The sequence below is a fragment of the Mauremys mutica genome, chromosome 10, assembly GCF_020497125.1.
Source record: "Mauremys mutica isolate MM-2020 ecotype Southern chromosome 10, ASM2049712v1, whole genome shotgun sequence".
Classification (NCBI taxonomy): domain Eukaryota; kingdom Metazoa; phylum Chordata; order Testudines; family Geoemydidae; genus Mauremys; species Mauremys mutica.
Window position 1 is genome coordinate 57,544,265 of NC_059081.1, and position 18,596 is coordinate 57,562,860.

Sequence of the window (18,596 nt, forward strand, 5' to 3'; positions counted from 1 at the left end):
CTGCAAGACTTCACTACCCACTTGCCAGCACACACGTATACAGGAAGACTTACAGGTAAAACACACCCATCTGCAGACAATTGTCCTGGTTAATGGGAGTCATCAAGATTCCAAACCACCATTAATGGCCCACACTTTGCATAATTACAATAGGCCCTCAGAGTTATATTTCATATTTCTAGTTTCAGTTACAAGAGTGGGACATTTATACAAATAGGATGATCACACTCAGTAGATAATAAGTTTTATAATGATACCTTACAAGAGACCTTTTGCATGAAGCATATTCCAGTTACATTATATTCACTACCAAATTTTTATAAAATCATATAGACTGCAACGTCACACCCTTGTATTAGGGTGACCCCTTGCCAAATTTCACATCCGTATCCAAAGCATAGAGGCACCAGAGCTTCTCAATGAAACACTTATTTTTTTTAAACATGGGCAAAACAACATATTCTCCCCAATTTAATTTTTGAAAATGGCTAAACCAGCTTTGCTGAAACAGAAAGATAGACAAATCAGACTGAGGCAGATACCCAGCATGGAACATTTCACCCTGAATGGCTGTAATTTGGCAAAGTTATAAGACACTGAAAACAGGGCCTTATAAGGTAAAGAGTTACGCAACCTTAATGGTAGGGGCTGTTAGCAACACCTCCTAGAAAATCCTTAGTACAGTAAAATATACAAAACCTATGGCACTTAAGAGTTCTTTAAAACAAATTACAATACCTGCTCATTGTGGGTAGCATTAAAGCCATTGTTCTTTTGTCAGGAATGAGAATCATAAAAAACACAAAAATCAAGTATTACCAAACAAAATAAGAACACCTTAGATCACACTCAGAAGACCGTTAGGCTTTGACTCTGATACAGCCAATTTCACTAGCCCTGAACTGAGAAAGGCCTATGAGCACCTATAGCATTTTTAGCCACAAGAACCAACAGCATGATCCTCCCAGCTGATCTTAACTATCATAATAGCGATGAAAGAACTCTCACTTAGGTCACCGCAGCACAGAAAATTCAGATCTTTAAAAATTATCCCCAATATTTTGAAGAACACCTAGAAGTGGATAGGTGCAAAGACCATTAAGCAAAGTTGTTCTGCGTTCACAGCATCTTGCCACACTCACAAGGCAAGCAACTGTATTGTGCACCAGCCAGGTAAACTTCAAATATAACCGAAACAGAACAAATACAGCATATCCTGGAGGTTGACGTATTTCAGGGTCCAGCATGGTTGACCAATTTCAGGGTCCATATTAAAGAATAAAATAGTCACAGACTTAGGAACACAGGACTGAAGGAACTGTCACCTTCTGGGTCACTAAGTTCCGTCCTCTGCCATAGCAGACAATCCAGTTAGAAGTCAGAAATCAAGAGAGAGACAGAGAAAGCTGGAAAGAGTGAGTGAAAGAATAAAGAAGGAAGGATAAAAGAAAGATGAAGTAAAGCTAAGAAGATCTAAAGACCCTAAAGGAGGAATGGTTCCATCTGCCAGACCCCCAAAGATGCAGGTTAAAGAGCAATGGATGAAAGGAAAAGGGCTTCCATCATGACAAACATCCCACTGCCTGCTATTGCACTTAGCAAGTACATTTTTCCTCCATCTTCCCACCTCTCCTTCTAGCTAGCTGTAGGATGATTAAGAGTTCTATAAACAACAGACGCTTAGAATCTAGACAATTTAGATTGCGGTATCCTTGTACAGAAGTGTTTTTATGGCATTTTTTCAGAAAGATTAATTTATTCTAGGAAAAACTAAGACAAATAAACAGGGAAATCAATAGTCTCAAAGGGCATTTAACAGTGAGCTTTGCTGATGGATAAATATAAACAAAGTTAGAATTCAAACTGCAGTTTCACTGGGAAAGAGTCAAACTGGAAAGCATTCTCTTTTCCCTCACATAATTCCAATGCATCATCATCGTATCTAGATGCTAACTCTTTTACAACAGCTTTTCAACAGTTCTGTGTGTATGTATAGTGGGTGGAGAGGAAGTAAGTACTGCAGAGAAACTACTGAAGTGAAAAGAGAAATGTAAAATCTGTTTTTTGTTTCAACTATTGTATAACAACATAGAGATTGGCCTGAGCTCATTTTAAAAATCAGAATTTCTATATGCGGGGAGTAATAATTGTCCAAGAGCACCTGATCGCATTGGCTCTGTGCAATGCCTTCTTGAGTGAAACATGATGATTCACAGGTCCAGAAGAAGCACCTTTAAAATTTACTACCCACATGTTTCTGTCTACCGACTAAGGTGTCTAATCCTGCTCATGAGTAACTTTATGCTCAAGAGTAACCCTACTAACTTCAGTTGGATGGCTCCTGGGTGTAAAGTTACACGTGTATTTGCAGGATACAGTCCTATGTGAAAAAAACAAAAGAAGACCATGTTTCTCAAAAAAGACCTATGGATTTTAATCACCGCACACGATGAAAAGCCCATGTGAAATACTGAAAATAAAGTTTCAAATTAAAATTAGCACTTCCTGGCCTAGCAGCTGGCAGTACCTGCCACCTTGCTGTAAAATAATTGTGCCACTATCCATAAAGCATTACAGTGAAAAACTAAACCAGTTCCTCTCTTGTTTTAATACCAGTTTAATTATTAAACTTCACTGTTGAATAGTTAGACACAAGGTGTATTGTTCACAGTGTACAGTTATTCTTCTGAGGTTAAATCAATATTAGAACAGGATGGAAACTGGCCAGTTGCAGACTGGGAAAAACTTGACCAGTTAATATTTTAAAGCAAAGTGGTCAATTTCACACAGTTTTTCATAGTGAGAAGTAGGTTTTTAAATATATGCATTTTGTGACTCAGTAAGCAGTTTTCTTTTTAGTGGCCTATTTAAGGACTCAACATTAGCTCAATATTAATCTGTTCCCAAAATGTTAACAAACTGGGTCCTTTATCTACCCAATTAAGTAAGAGAAAGCCAACTGCGCTCAATTTTTCTTAGGTATAGATGCAGACGTAGAAAAATGTACATAGATATTGTGGGTCAAATTCAACATTAGTCTAATCAGGTACTGCTCTAATGGCTTCAACACTTTTGCTCATGTTTAATTTGACTCAGGAGTAGCGGGCAAAAATAATTAACAATGGATTACTATTTATTTTCTTGCGTTTGGAATAATCAAGTAAGTTTTCTAACAGTGGACTGAATGAACAGCCTTAAAAGCGTTGTAGGTCATCCCAAGCAATCCACAAATCAGTAGCAATGGGATTTTTCTTCTCCATTCACCATTGTAACTTTGAAGGCAAAAGCCCCAAGTTCTATAACCAGCAGGCCCAATCACTAAAAAAAATGCACATTTGTAGAGTTAACAAATAGACGTGTATGCAGCTTTGGAAGTCCACACTAAACAATATACCTATCTTTCAGGGTGCCCTCCTCTCCACTCAAATTTAATGGGGGGCAGAGGGAAGACTCTACTAAATGTGCTCAATTTACAATGCTCAACTTTGTAAAATAAAATCATATTTCAAAACAAAGCAAAGACACAAATCCTTAACGTCCTCATTATCAAGACTCTATATCAAGTTTCAATGTTGAAACTTCAGCCATTTTTGACACAGCCCTGTTCACATGCACGTTTAGAATATTTTGAGCAGGAATAACATTATGTAACACAAAAAATGGCTGAAAAGATTTCTCACAAACTTTCCATTCACTTTTGCATGGCCCAAGAGGTGAGTATTTCAGAAAGGTAAGAACATGTGAAAAAAAGAGTGTCACAACAAAGTGTTTTGCAGCCTTAGCCAAAAGTTTTCCTTTCAGCAAATTTACTACATTATATCCACTTGAGATGGAAAAACACCTCCAGTTTTTCTATTCTGTCCTTTCATTTAGCGAAATCATCCTACGTGTCTAGACAACGTTTCTGGTATTACACAGTCTCTATTAGTTCACACCCCAGTAATTCTTGTATCTTCTAGGGGCTGTCTGTTCTTTTTGTATGCCCTTAATAAGGACTTTACATCAAGGTCCGTGCCCCAGTTCACTTTACCTAACCTTTTTGACCGTTTCATTGTCTTGCTTCCCTATATAATTCGTGTTGATAGGATGCAGCTGTGTGTCATGAAATAGCAAAGAGTGGCTCCAGGATTTTGGAGAGGAGAGATGATTTTGGAGTTTTTTGAAGTGCAAAAATAGGTTTATATTCTTTAATGTCCATCACAGAATTTATTTCACATCACTCATCCTGGCAGCCTCTCACAACCCCCTGCTCTCAAAGGCAGAAAACCTATGAGAGATTGCTGTTGTGCATCTTGCGGACTTGTCCATCGCCAGGTAATTTCTGGAAAGATGTGGTTGATTACACACGTGACGATTCCACTACAAATGAGCATTTGTTTGTTCTATGTATTCAAAGAGACCATTCTGAACAAATACAAATACTGATGTGGAGATACAGTACTATTACTTTTAAACAACTCTGAGGCAATATTTCCATTTAAGATAACTGCAGAAAAGTCTCCTACTTTGACATGTTTATTAATACTGAGTAGGCAACACAAGTTCGATAGCTATGTTAGATTTGCTGATTATAATCTCTCTGCTTTCATACTTTTTGCATATTTTACTTTTTCCTTTTTGCCACATCTGTCACCCACCAGTCAGGGCATACCTTTTAAATGTCTGGCTCTAACTAGTATTTCTATAACTGTACTCTGACCACTGGTGTTCTAGTCAGTAGTCAGCTTCATTTCAATAATTAAAATGGAGAAATAAGATTCTAACCTCATAGATGACATCTTATTCTCTCACTGCAAAAGTATTAATAGATGCCATGGGTAGGATTTTATTTTCCATTACAGCCATGGGAGTACATACATGCTATATTCATGCACATTTACTAACAGCAAAACTTGCAGGGATTTCAGAAAGTTGAGAGTTGACAAATTTCAATTAATAGATAAAAGATGAGCATCTCCAATGTACAGGAGCCTACGAAAAATAAACATGAAGTACACTGCTAAGGGAGAATACCTCAATACTCCATAGAAGCAGCAGTAAAATGATAATTACTGCTAGAACACTTCCGAAAAATAGGCAAGATAGGAAAATATTATATTTGCTCATTGCTAAGACATGCCTTTTTGAAGGTGTATCTGAAAACTGCCTCAAAGGGGATGAGTTTCTTCAACTAGAATTATCACTAAATTCAAAGGGTAGTTTCCTGATTATTAATAGGAGAAAGTGAGTTGCTTACTGAGTGCCTGACCCTCCCCCTACACACACACGTCACTGTCAAAATTCCCACTGGCTTCAATGGCAACAGGATTGTATCTCTGACTGCACAAAATTGACATGCATCCACCTATGTCTGAACTAATAGCAAATTCTGAAATTATATTCCATTTAACCAAAAATCAGAGGCTTGACCTTAGAGTAGGACAGAGAATAAGTCTGATTTTAAATCGTTAAGTAATTCCATCAGATAGCAGTCCCTGGCAAATTAGATTCATGATAACGTGATAAGCAGAGAGAACGGCTTGGCTAACCATCACACCCCCACAAACCTACTCTGGCCAAGAATGGCAAGGTTCCAGACAAACACTTCAGCGTGACGACAAGGAGCAGTGCTGAAGAAGCTTTTCCACAGCAGTAGGTAGAGAACGGTTGGCAAGGATACCATGCCAAACAGGACATAACAGATCATTCTAAAGCTTTTGCGGTTTAGCTGAAAGCTTAATGCATTAGATCAACTATTAATATCCATAGAGACCCTCTTAACTAGTTTCTACATACACATCTCAAAAAAATTCATTTTACTAAAGGATTAGACACTTGTTCCATTAAGTTCAGCACTCTCTCTAAGGCTTGGTCTACACTACAGAGTTAGGTCGATTTAAGGCACACAGCTTGGGCTGTCACCCCCAGGGCGGATGGGGGACACCAGCTGTGAGCCCCACACAGCTATCAGTGCCCCACAATGCCCCACTTCAGTCAGTGCAAGCGCTCCAGGTGAGAACGTGCACCACCAGCAGAAGGAGGGTAGTGTGGACACCAACTGCCAACTGAATTACTGCTGTGGCTGTAAGTCAACCTAAATTGAGTCAACCTAATTTTGTAGTGTAGACAAGCCCTTACACAGGACTATCCAGTGGTTCGGGAGGAAAAAAAATCATAGCATATTTGGTTAACTGCACATTGCCCAGTACGGTACAGACAGGGAAAAATCCTTTGTAGCCCTTGTGGCAACAGCATAATGCTCAATTACTAAACACTAGCCAACTATACCCACAAATATTAACGTTGATCAAAGTTATCTGAACCTTGACCTGATTTGGAATTTCTATGCCGCAAAAGTATTGAGACAATTTGGGATTTCACTCTACTTCGTAACAAGTTTCACTATATCCAAATTCACTACAAGAAGATTTCACTCTGTAGCTTTAAATTAAGTACACAAAAGGTAAATTTACAAAATGGTATGAATACAGTTGTGTGTGCAAATACTAATAATTCAATTTACTGGTGTAACTCCAACCACCCTTCTGAAAATATTAAGTTAGTATTAGTAAATATTAGTTCAATTAGACATGCTCTGGGGAGTTAAAACTAGATTGTCATGATAATACAAATACCACTAAGATCTTAATATTTGATTCCAACTGAAAGAAAATAAATGGGCACTATCTTACATTTTTCATACTAACTGTAAAAGTCAACTAGGTAAAAATACGAGATTTGTGGCTAATCTGACAACCTGAGCCCCACAAGAAAAAACAACAAACAAGAAAATATATCAGCACACTCAGAGCATAAAGTCCAGTTTGAGGAGCAATTCCTGCAACACAAGGTACGTCCACTTCATCATTCCATCGGTAACCACATTAGGATAGACTTTGTTTATCACAAACGTGTATTATTAAAAGATAGTCAAAAATTATTTTTGTTTAGCTACCACAAGTGTGCAAAAAACACCTTCAACAGGTAACTCCATGCTCCCACTCTTTTCTGAAACAAATTTAAAGCATGGTATTTATGAACCAACAAAAAGATCTAAAATATTCAAAGTCAACAAGGGTAGTTAACCAAAACAGAATACAAAATAAGAATATAAAAACAGCCATACTGTGTCAGACCAAAGGTCCATCTAGCCCAGTATCCTGTCTTTCGACAGTGGCCAAACCAGGTGACCCAGAAGGAATGAACAGAACAGGTACTCATCAAGTGATCCATCCCCTGTTGCACATTCCCAGCTTATGGCAAACAGAGGCTAGGGATACCATCACTGGACATCCTGGCTAATAGCCATTGATGGACCTATTCTCTTATCTAGTTCTTTTTTGAATCCTGTTATAGTCTCGGCCTTCACAACATCCTCTGACAAGGAGTTCCACAGGTTGACTGTGCGTTGTGTGGGGGGAAAAAAATACTCCCTTTTGTTTTAAATCTGCTGCCTATTAATTTCATTTGGTGACCCCTAGTTCTTGTGTTATGAGAAGAAGTAAATAACACTTCCTTATTTAATTTCTCCACAGCCGTCATGATTTTAAAGACCTTTATCATATCCCCCTTTTTTAGTCTCTTTTCCAAGCTGAAAAGTCACAGTTTTATTAATCTCTCCTCATACAGAAGCTGTTCTATGCTCCTAATCATTTTTGTTGCCCTTTTCTGAACCTTTTCCAAGTCCAATATATCTTTTTTGAGATGGGGCAACCACATCTGCATGTAGTATTCAAGATGCAAGTGTACCATGGATTTATGTAGAGGCAATATGGTATTTTCTGTCTTATTATCTATCCCTTTCTTAACGATTCCCAACATTCTGTTAGCTTTTTTGACTGACACTGCATATTGAGTGGATGTTTTCAGAGAACTATCCACAATGACTCCAAGATCTCTTTCTTGAATATTAACAGCTAATTTAGACCATATCATTTTATATGTATAGTTGGGATTATGTTTTCCAGTGTGCATTATCTTGCATTTATCAACATTGAATTTCATCTGCCATTTTGTTGCCCAGTCACCCAGTTTTGTGAGATCCTTTTGTAGCTCTTCGTGGTCTGCTTTGGACTCAAGTATCTTGAGTAGTTATGTATCATCTGCAAATTTTGCCACTTCACAGTTTACCCCTTTTTCCAGACCATTTATGAATATATTGAATAGGACGGTCCCAGTACAGACCCCTGGGGGACACCACGATTTACCTCTCTCCATTCTGAAAACTGACCATTTATTCCTACCTTTTATTACCTATCTTTTAACCAGTTACCAATCAATGAGAGGACCTTCCCTCTTATCCCATGACAGCTTACTTTTCTTAAGAGCCTTTGTTGAGGGACTTTATCAAAGGCTTTCTGAAAATCTAAGTACACTATATCCATGGGATCCCACTTGTCCACATCCTTGTTGACATCCTCAAAGAATTCTAGTAGATTGGTAAGGCATGATTTCCCTTTACAAAAACCATGTTGATTCTTTCCCAATAAATTATGTTCCTCCATGTGTCTGATCATTCTGTTCTTTACTCTAGTTTCAACCAGTTTGCCCTGTACTGAAGTCAGGCTTACTGGCCTCTAATTGCCAGGATCACCTCTGGAGCCCTTTTTAAAAAATTGCCATCACATTAGCTATCCTCCAGTCATGTGGTACAGAAGCTGATTTAAATTATAGGTTTACAAACCACAGTTTAAAAAAAAAACAGGAGTACTTGTGGCACCTTAAAGACTAACAAATTTATTTAAGCATGATCTTTCGTGAGCTACAGCTCACTTCTTCTATGCATCCGAAGAAGTGAGCTGTAGCTCACGAAAGCTCATGCTTAAATAAATTTGTTAGTCTTTAAGGTACCACAAGTACTCCTGTTTTTTTTGCGGATACAGACTAACACGGCTGCTACTCTGAAACCACAGTTAGTAGTTCTGCAATTTCACATTTGAGTTCCTTCAGAACTCTTGGATGAATACCATCTGGTCCTGGTGACTTATTACTGTTTAGTTTATCAATTTGTTCCAGAACGTCCTCTAATGGCACCTTAATATGCAACAGTTCCTCAGATTTGCCACTTAAAAAGAATGGCTCAGGCTTGGGAATTTCCCTCTCATCCTCAGCCATGACGACTGATGCAAATAAATCATTTAGTTTCTCCGCAATGGCCTTATCGTCCTAGAGTGCTCCTTTAGCATCTCCATCGTCCAGCGGCTCCACTGGTTGTTTAGCAGGCTTCCCACTTCTGATGTATTTTTTTTTTTAAATTGCTATTACTTTTTGAGTCTTTGGCTAGCTGTTCTTCAAATTCCTTTTTGGCCTTCCTAATTATATTTTTACACTTTATTTGCCAGAGTTTATTTTCCTCACTAGGATTTAACTTCCATTTTTTTAAAGGATACCTTTTTGTCTCTCACTGCTTCTTTTACTTTGTTGTTTAGCCAGGGTGGCACTTTTTTGGTTCTCTTACTATGTTTTTTAATTTGGGGAATACATTTAAGTTGAGCTTCTCTTATGGTGTCTTAAATAGTTTCCATGCAGCTTGCCCTGCACTTTTGGCCCTGTGCCTTTTAATTTCTGTTTAACTAACTTCCTCATTTTTGTATAGTTCCCCTTTCTGAAATTAAAAGCCCTGTTGGGCTGCTGTGGTGTTTTCCCTGACACAGGAATGTTAAATTTAATTATATTATAGCCACTATTACCAAGCGGTTCAGCTATATTCACCTCTTGGACCAGATCCTATGCTCCACTTAGGACTAAATCAAGAATTACCTCTCCTCTTGTGGGTTCCAGGACTAGCTGTTCCAAGAAGGTGTCAAGAAACTTTATCTCTGAATCCCGTCTGGAGGTGATACGAACCCAGTCAATACGGGGATAGTTGAAACACACCACTATTATTATTTTATTTTTATAGCCTCTCTAATCTCCCTGAGCATTTCATAGCCACTATCACGATCCTGGTCAGGTGGTTGGCAATATATCCCTAATGCTATATTCTTATTTTTAGAGCACGGAAGATTATATGGTACAGTTTGGTACATTTAAGATTTTTACTTCATTTGACTCTATGCCTTCTTTCACATATAGTGCCACTCCCGGACCAGCATGACCTGTTCTGTCCTTCTGATATATTTTGTACCCTTTTATTACTGTGTCCCACTGATTATCCTCATTCCACCAAGTTTCTGTGATGCCTATTATATCAATATCCTCATTTAATACAAGGCACTCTAGTTCACCCATCTTATTATTTAGACTTCTAGCATTGGTATACAAGCACTTTAAGAACTTTTCACTTTTTAGCTGTCTGCCATTACATGAGGTAATTGAATGGGATTCTTTTTCATTTAACTGTTTCTCATCAGATCCTACCCATATTTTACCATCTTCCATCCTCTCCTCCTTACTAGGACATAGAGAATCTCCATTAATAGATCCTCCTCTAAGGGTTGTCTTTGTCCAAGCCACATGCTCATCCGTACCACAGCTCAACACCCACACCATGTGTGGTGTTAAGAAAAATTCTCAAAATTTTTCTCACAAAAAGTCCACTCTCATATATACAAAGAATAATAGTCTTAGCAAGCAAAATAAGAAAAAAATAAATTTGAGAAATTCTGTAATGGCAGCAGTTACAGGTGTTAGCATGGAACTGCTGCACATGTTGCATGGACAGTCTACATGCTCCCAATCCATAAAAACTACATGCACATAAATGCATCCCAAATTTCTCCATTTGAAACCATAACAAGGGGCGGTATTCCCAGCCAGTGCCTTGGTGCTTAGGCTCACTAACCTGCTGGTATACAATAAGCCACGTTGTATATTTAGTTCCTGCTTGCCATAAAGAGTTTGAAAAATTTTAATTGCCATCTCATTTCCTATAGCTCAGCACAATAAGGGGACTGGCAAAGGATCTCCCATCCCAGAAAGTTGGGGGGGAGGGGCCATGGAGTGCCTCACACAAACTCACAGAAGAAGGCAGGAAGAGGTCTCTCCATCTTTTCCGACCATCGGCAGACAGTTGGCATGTGGAGAAGTTGAGGGATCAAAGCAGATGAGAGAAGAAGTCGTAGCAGGTACACAGATATAAACAGATATAGAAGGTGGCAGCCATGTTAATAGCAGCTGTTTTGCTGACACAGACAAATCAGGAAGCATTCATGGAGGTTCCCATCTAACAGCAGTAAATGTTGCTGTCACAGAATACTCATGAAATTAAACAGTGCAGAAACAATTGATGAATGCTGAACTAAAAACATTAGCTCAATCTATTCCTTTCATTCCTAAATTCACTTTATACACTTTCAAGATTCCTTTTAATCCTTGCTGCTCTCTATTTTATATTAAGTAACAAGGAGCAGACATGACAGCACTTAAAGAGCTTGATGGTTTCAAAGATTTTTCTAAACTTACAAATCAAGACAATAGAGCAGCTCCTACGAAACATGCTACTGAAGGCATCTTATTTTGTGGTCTGCTCTAGAACAGCACTTTACTCTAGAACAGCACTTTACAGTTTAATACTCTCCAGGAACTTGACAATAAAAACATTAGAAACTTCCACAATCCACCCACCATACTGAAACAGGTCAGTTACCATCAAACAGTGGTTACAGTTTGGTCAACATCTTAAGGATTGAACACAATAGCCATACTAATTAAGTATTTAGAAGAAACCTGCTACAGCCCAAGACTTTTGAACAAAACTGATTCCTAGCTATGAAGAAACAAGAATAAAAGGCTGGTCATTTTCTACTGTGCATCTAAATTCCCCCTGCTCCCCTTTGACCAGCTTCTGGACCAACAGAATAACAGTCTAAAAAGGATAAAATTGTTAAATTTTCCAGTTACAACCAATGGAAGGATTCAGGCTTTTATTATGCTGATGCTTTGTTAATTTTCCTTACAATTTCTACACTGAGGGACACATTATTTTGTTTAAAAGACGCTGATTTAAAATTATTTGTGGTGTAACTCCAGTGAAGTACATGGAGTGTCACCAAGGATTCATTTATCCCGTTGTTGTTCCTAGAAAAGTTTTATTATAACATTAGACTTTGGAAAAACATTTTTCTCCCATAACAAAATAAATGCTATATTGGGCAACTACTTCTACTACTACAGTTCTACAAGAAATAACATATGTCAGGGCTATGGCACAAAAAGCATTTATGATTTACACCCGCTGAAGTTTACTTTCAGGTACTTTCAGCAAGGCAATAGGTCTAGTGGTTAGAACAGGAGCTTGGAGACCTAGTGTGAAATACCGCTTTCAATTAAATCAATGGTAAAAACAATCAATTGACTTCAATGGAGCCACGATTTCACCCCTTGTTTCTACTGCCCACATCTCCAATAAACCAATGTGTGACCTTGAGCAAAACACTTAGTACATCTATATCTGAATTCCTAATCTGTAAGACTGCGATATACTTACCTACCTTTATAAAGTGCTTTGAGAGCCTTAGCTGACTAAGCACATATCAGGGTTGGAAGGGACCTCAGGAGGTCATCTAGTCCAACCCCCTGCTCAAAGCAGGACCAACCCCAACTAAATCATCCCAGCCAGGGTTTTGTCAAGCCTGACCTGAAAAACCTCAAGGTTCTAGTAGTACAAGGTATTATTTACTACTAGAACCACAGCACATCTAATACAAGTAAAGAACACTACCTGTCATTCTCCATGTTTCAATGCAAGAATCCTCAGAGGCGCTCAAACATCTGGGTAGAGGCCTTCTTTATCCTACGCATTCAATTTGGGATAAACTGCACAAAAAAGAATTACTATTAGCATCAACCAACTAACCTATTTAAAAATAGAGTTATGAATCTTATCTGCAATATACAGTTCCTTGCACAGACTCTCTCCTAGAGGAAGGAATGACTTGCCATATAAACCAGCATACAAAACAAAACATTACAAAGGAAACTCCAAGTTAAAAAAGACACACAGTACTACAGTTAGCATAACCTTTGCAGTAGTGCGAGTATATATTATTAGCATGCACTACCCTTTGCCCCATGGCATAAACACAGAAGCTGTACACAGATGCTTCCCCTGTAATTAAAACAATTGATTGCGAACACTGCAAACATCTGACATATGAGTAGCGCAATGCTTTTTCATTTCATTCCCTGCAGGAATAACTCACTTTAGGTCAAGCATCTGACAAACCCATGGTTCCCAAAATTAGAGATGTACCACCCAAGGGATTGGAAACCCATGACTCTCAATATAGATTGTATACACAGATCTTGAAGAGCAAGATTTTTGTGTTTCTCAATACCCTGCTGCTCACCAGAATAGAGCAGGCAGAACATAGAGATGCAGAGACATGCACATACCTAGTCATGTAAAGACTCACACACCAAAACGAAGTTGGCTGGTAGGCTAATTTTAGGTCTGCTAGACTTAATATTGTTTTAATAACTAATTAAAAAGGGACTCTAATACCTTTTCCAATTTCGTTAGAAAATCTTTTCCCTGAACAGGATGAAGTAAGCCAACATTGCATTGAATCTGTATCTAAGTAGCCATTTGAGATGCAGTCTCATCTTGATACACAGGAGTTATACAAGTATATTCCCAGTATCAGGCATTTTTAAATTACTGGCTAGCCCAAGTATGTCATTTAACAGGAGAGTCCAAGGATTCAAAGCAAATAAGGAGAGGCTGATCTCAAAATTCAAATCTCATCATGTCAGTATCTCAATGTGGAGATTTGTGTTCAGTCAAATATAAAATCAATTAATTTTAAACATGTCAGTTGATATCTAATTAATTCTTCATTAGCCATTTTGGGAATAGCAGTTATTAGAAAAAAGAATATTCTACATAGGTTTTTCTTTAATACACACAGGATGTCCACCTCCAAAGCCGTAAAAGGTGGCAGATCCCAATTTTTTAAAACCTCCCACCTTGGCTTTTACTAAATCTAAGATAGAAATAAGCAAAATACTCGAGTAGTGATACTAAGTGTGTCCCCTACTTTGGTAGCACACACTGGGACATTTGGTGACTTGTCTGTTCCAACCCTCACCCAAAGAGACATTTGTTTGGAAGAACTCCTCACACTTTCTTCCAGTTATTTCAACTAATTGGTCATGAGTCTCCATATCTTGCTGTAGTGTTAGTTATGCATCTATAACATATGCTAAATTATACCAGTGTAACTGATACAGCCCATACAAGAACAGTCCTCTGTACATAAAAATAGTTAACATTTAATTAGCAGGTAAAATCTGTAAGGAATTATATTTGATACATTTTCACCATTAAAAAATAATCAATCTTTAACTTATGATAAGTTAACCTAAGATATTTCCATCACAAAGTCTACTTATTTTAGTCCACTAAAATCCAGTGGACTCTCACCCAGGGCAATTATAAAGCTTTCCTGGGTAAACGCCATCAACTTCTGCAGAATTTTCATTGTAATAAATAGAAACCTGGTTTTAAAAAATAATAGTTTTGAAGATAACCTTCCAAATATTAACCTAGTCTTCATCCACAGAATTTGGCATTTTCCAGGACACCACAAAATTCAGGATTTTTGCAACAGCATTCACCATTTTGCAGCAGCGAATCACCTAACATTTTGTTTTCTGTATCCCTGGTCTTCTGGGACACTTTTGCAACTGTCAAAAGGGGAATACTGGATTACAGTGTGAGCTCCCTGCATTGTTCTACAGACCCATGTAACAAGGAGTCAGGGAACCAGACCTGGAGGGCAGCTTGCAGCCAGAGAATGAGGGGGAACTAGAAGCATAAGTGCCAAGCTGGGCTGCCTAGAGATTAGAGCAGCAAGGACCAGGGAAAGGGCTTACTGAAACTAAAAATTCCTACTTTCATGGTAAACATGCAGTTCTGTGCCAGTGAGTCAACTTAGGCAGCCTAGAGACTACTGGAAAAAAAAATCCCTTAATGAAAATAATTGTTGGTGAATTTTACATCTATTAGTATTTTCAAATATGAACCAGAGGTTTTTTTGGAGGGTTGGGTTAGGAATGAAGGATATTTCATGGCAGGAGAATAAACTGACATTGGGGGGGAATTCAGTTCAAGTGTGCAGAGTACCTGGGGCCCTGATTACATTAGATGGGCATAAAGCAAAGAATGAGATATTGTATTTGAGTTTGAAAGTGGCCGCATCATTTCTTGGGCAATTATATCCTTCTGGCTGCATATTTATTATTGTTCTTATTATACAATAGCTGTACACAAGATTTTAGAACAGTGTGTGCCAAAGAAAGTATTTCCAATACACCATCTCTGTCTTCTCTGTCTGCTCCCACTGAACAGAAAAAAGAAACCTTGCACTCAAATGCATTAGGTCTGACACAAGAGCACACAGCTGGAAGAAGAATGCTAATTGCAGCGCAAGAAGTTTTCTTATGAGATGTTAACCTTTTGTTGGGGTAGATAAACCAGAGCATGTCTTATAAGAACGTAGAAAGTTTATAAATTATCTGTTATTATTGTGCCTGGGCTCTGCTCAAGGTTTCTTCATTTTCTGCTCCACAGACTGCTACTACAGCTCTATTCAGGTAAGAATTTCATACGGTATGGTTGTGCTGGCTAACAATATTCTACTTATATAAAAGTGCTGTTCTACCACACAGAATGGTGGCTTTATATTAAAATTTGCTAAACTGTTTTTCAAGTTCAGAATCCTAGTTATACATGTTCTTGTACCTTCATAACAGATAATACACTTATTCTCCAAATAATTATTTTCAGAAAATGATTGTCACTACTTTATAGTTATTTCTAGAGCATACAAGAAACACTTGAACAGTTTATACAATTCAGGAGTTAATATTTCTTTAAGCACGCAGAACTCCATGAATGCTGAATCAAAAAAGTTCCAAGGAATCAGAAGCTAATCATCGCTTCCCCCTCAAAGGGAAGATTAAAAACAAGGCTGGAATACAATATGTTTAAAGATCACCTGCAACTTTAACTCCCTGAGGGAAACATCAATCTTCAGCAGTAATGAACCTCAGGCAAGTTCCCGACAACGTTCACTAGCCACAATAGGAAGGGAAGCATTTCACAGGTAGAGATAAATGAACCTCTTTTTATGTACTCAAAACCTTCATGAAAAACCCAACCAAAGAAAGCAAACATGTTTGCCTCCCCCCACTCTGACACTGCATCCACAGTACAAAGATCTTACAGATCTTATATCAGTGAAAAATATTAACCTCTGAAACCAGATAGAGACGGTCTAGATTAATCCGTTGGCTTTCTACCCAGAACAGTTTCACTATTAATAATATGATAATGGAATTCCTACTAAAACTCCAGTCTTCACCCTCTACTTGAGCATCTTAATAACAAAAGCAAAATTTGAAATCCCAAAAGAAATAACATTTACATACTAACAGAAGATTCTTCTAAGTAAGCCCATCTTAAAATTGGTCGGTCTCATGCTACAGACCCAGGCTTATGCCCATACAAAGCAAAATATGGTAAATCATTTCAACATGTGTACACTGCCCCAAAAAATGGCGTTATAGCAAAATCTACAATTAAGTAATGATTACACTGTTTACATTACTTCTCAGATTAGAACAAAAAGCAAGGACTACACACTCAATCATGAAGGGAAAAACAATTTGCACTAACCAGGTACAAATATAATTAACTCTTGAAAATGGCACACAAAGGTTGCCATTATGAGTCTTCTTACTACAGTCCTGTTAATCGTTCTCTTCACACATTCCCTAGTGGCAATCAGCTAAGGGAATAAAACAGTAATTACATTAGCAAATCTCTGCCCAAAGAAATGCCAAACTTCCATTTACCTTTTACTGTAGATTCCAGAATTCCACAATGTTTCCCAACTCTTCCTGAGAAAACAAATATTTGAGGATATATTGAGACCCAATAATCCAATCTATCACTTAAGAAAAACCTGTTCTCTCTCTAGATTTGAGTACCAGCACAATTACTATACGTTTTTCTCTCTGACTATATGCGTGTGTATAGTGTGTGCATGAAGAGGGTATCTCCATAGAGATCTGTATGGTGCAGACCTCCTTCCCACTCTGCATCGCTCTTTCTGTAGGAGAGTGTCAGTGTGTATGAGTATAACAGAGAGGTTACATAACCAGTAGATACAGAAATGTCTCTATCATTAGGCTCGTGTACTTGTCCTGTCAAATACTATGCTTTCCTCGCAACTATTGCTGCATGTCTTGGTATCAGGGTTCCTGAGCTAGATCCCTGTCTCTTTTGGGGACTGATGTCAGTAAGAGAGAGCTCCAGAGGAGAAAAGTGTCTGTAAGGAGGAAGGTCTCCGAGTGCCACGGGAAGGGGGGTCTATGAGTGGCAAGGGAAGTGATCCCCGAGTGCCACGGTGAGAGGTCTGGGGGGGGCAGGGGTCCCCGAGTGCCAGGGGAACAGTCCATGCGGGACAAGGGAAGGGGTCCCCGAGTGCCACTGTGAAAGGTCTATGGGGGGAGGCGGGAAGGGGTCCCTGAGTGCCAGGGAAGCAGGTCTATGGGGGGCAGGGTAAGGGATCCCTGAGTGTCGGGGGAGGCGGGCAGGGGTCCCCAAGTGCCGAGGGAACAGGTCTGGGGGGGAGGCGGGCAGGGGTCCCCGAGTGCCGGGGGAACAGGTCTAGGGGGGGAGGCGGGCAGGGGTCCCCGAGTGCCGGGGGAACAGGTCTAGGGGGGGAGGCGGGCAGGGGTCCCCGAGTGCCGGGGGAACAGGTCTAGGGGGGGAGGCGGGCAGGGGTCCCCGAGTGCCGGGGGAACAGGTCTAGGGGGGGAGGCGGGCAGGGGTCCCCGAGTGCCGGGGGAACAGGTCTAGGGGGGGAGGCGGGCAGGGGTCCCCGAGTGCCGGGGGAACAGGTCTAGGGGGGGGCCGGGGCAGGGGTCCCCGAGTGCCGGGGGAACAGGTCTGGGGGGGGCGGGCAGGGGTCCCCGAGTGCCGGGGGAACAGGTCTAGGCGGGCAGGGGTCCCCGAGTGCCGGGGGAACAGGTCTAGGGGGGGGAGGCGGGCAGGGGTCCCCGAGTGCCGGGGGAACAGGTCTAGGCGGGCAGCAGGCAGGGGTCCCCGAGTGCCGGGGGAACAGGTCTGGGGGGGGCAGGGTAAGGGATCCCCGAGTGCCGGGGGAACAGGTCTGGGGGGGGAGGCGGGCAGGGGTCCCCGAGTGCCGGGGGAACAGGTCTGGGGGGGGAGGCGGGCAGGGGTCCCCGAGTGCCGGGGGAACAGGTCTAGGCGGGCGGCGGTCCCGAGTGCCACGGCAGGTGCCAGCCCGGGAAGGGGGGCGGTGTCTCGCTGCCCTCGCACCTGTGCGGACAATGGGGGCCCCGGCACAGGAGCCCGCAGCCCGCCCGATGCCCAGCGCGCCCCCGGGAGGCTCAAGGTCTGACCTCCCCCAGCCCCGCCCCACGGCTACAGCGAGGAGCGCAGCGGCCGCCGCAGCCGCTCCCGCTCCCTGCCCGCTGCCCGTGGTACCTGCCGCCCCCTCTCCCCGTCCCCGTCCTGCCTCCTCTGCGGCCGGCCCCGCAGCGCAACAACGCGCCCGGCCACTGGGCCGCTCCCTCCCCCAACAAGCGCCGCGCTCATTGGCTGTCTCCGCCTCCCGCCCAGCCTGGTGGCTGGGAACCCGGGA

The 18,596-nt window shown here is 40.7% G+C and overlaps 1 protein-coding gene across 2 annotated transcripts in view; it reads right to left on the reverse strand.

Annotated features, from left to right (window-relative positions):
• The window catches only part of FAM126B (family with sequence similarity 126 member B), a 91,331-nt gene extending 72,754 nt beyond the window's left edge, over positions 1-18,577 (reverse strand). The window contains exons 1-3 of one of the 2 annotated variants that reach the window (XM_044978372.1): positions 18,440-18,577; positions 16,780-16,824; positions 12,641-12,735 (exon numbers count right to left, since the gene is read on the reverse strand). The gene's annotated coding sequence lies outside the window, so the exon portion shown is untranslated. Of the gene's footprint in view, positions 1-12,640; positions 12,736-16,779; positions 16,829-18,439 lie in introns of those variants that run through there. The other variant, XM_044978371.1, reaches the window with a different exon arrangement.
• Positions 18,578-18,596: the final 19 nt, after the last annotated feature.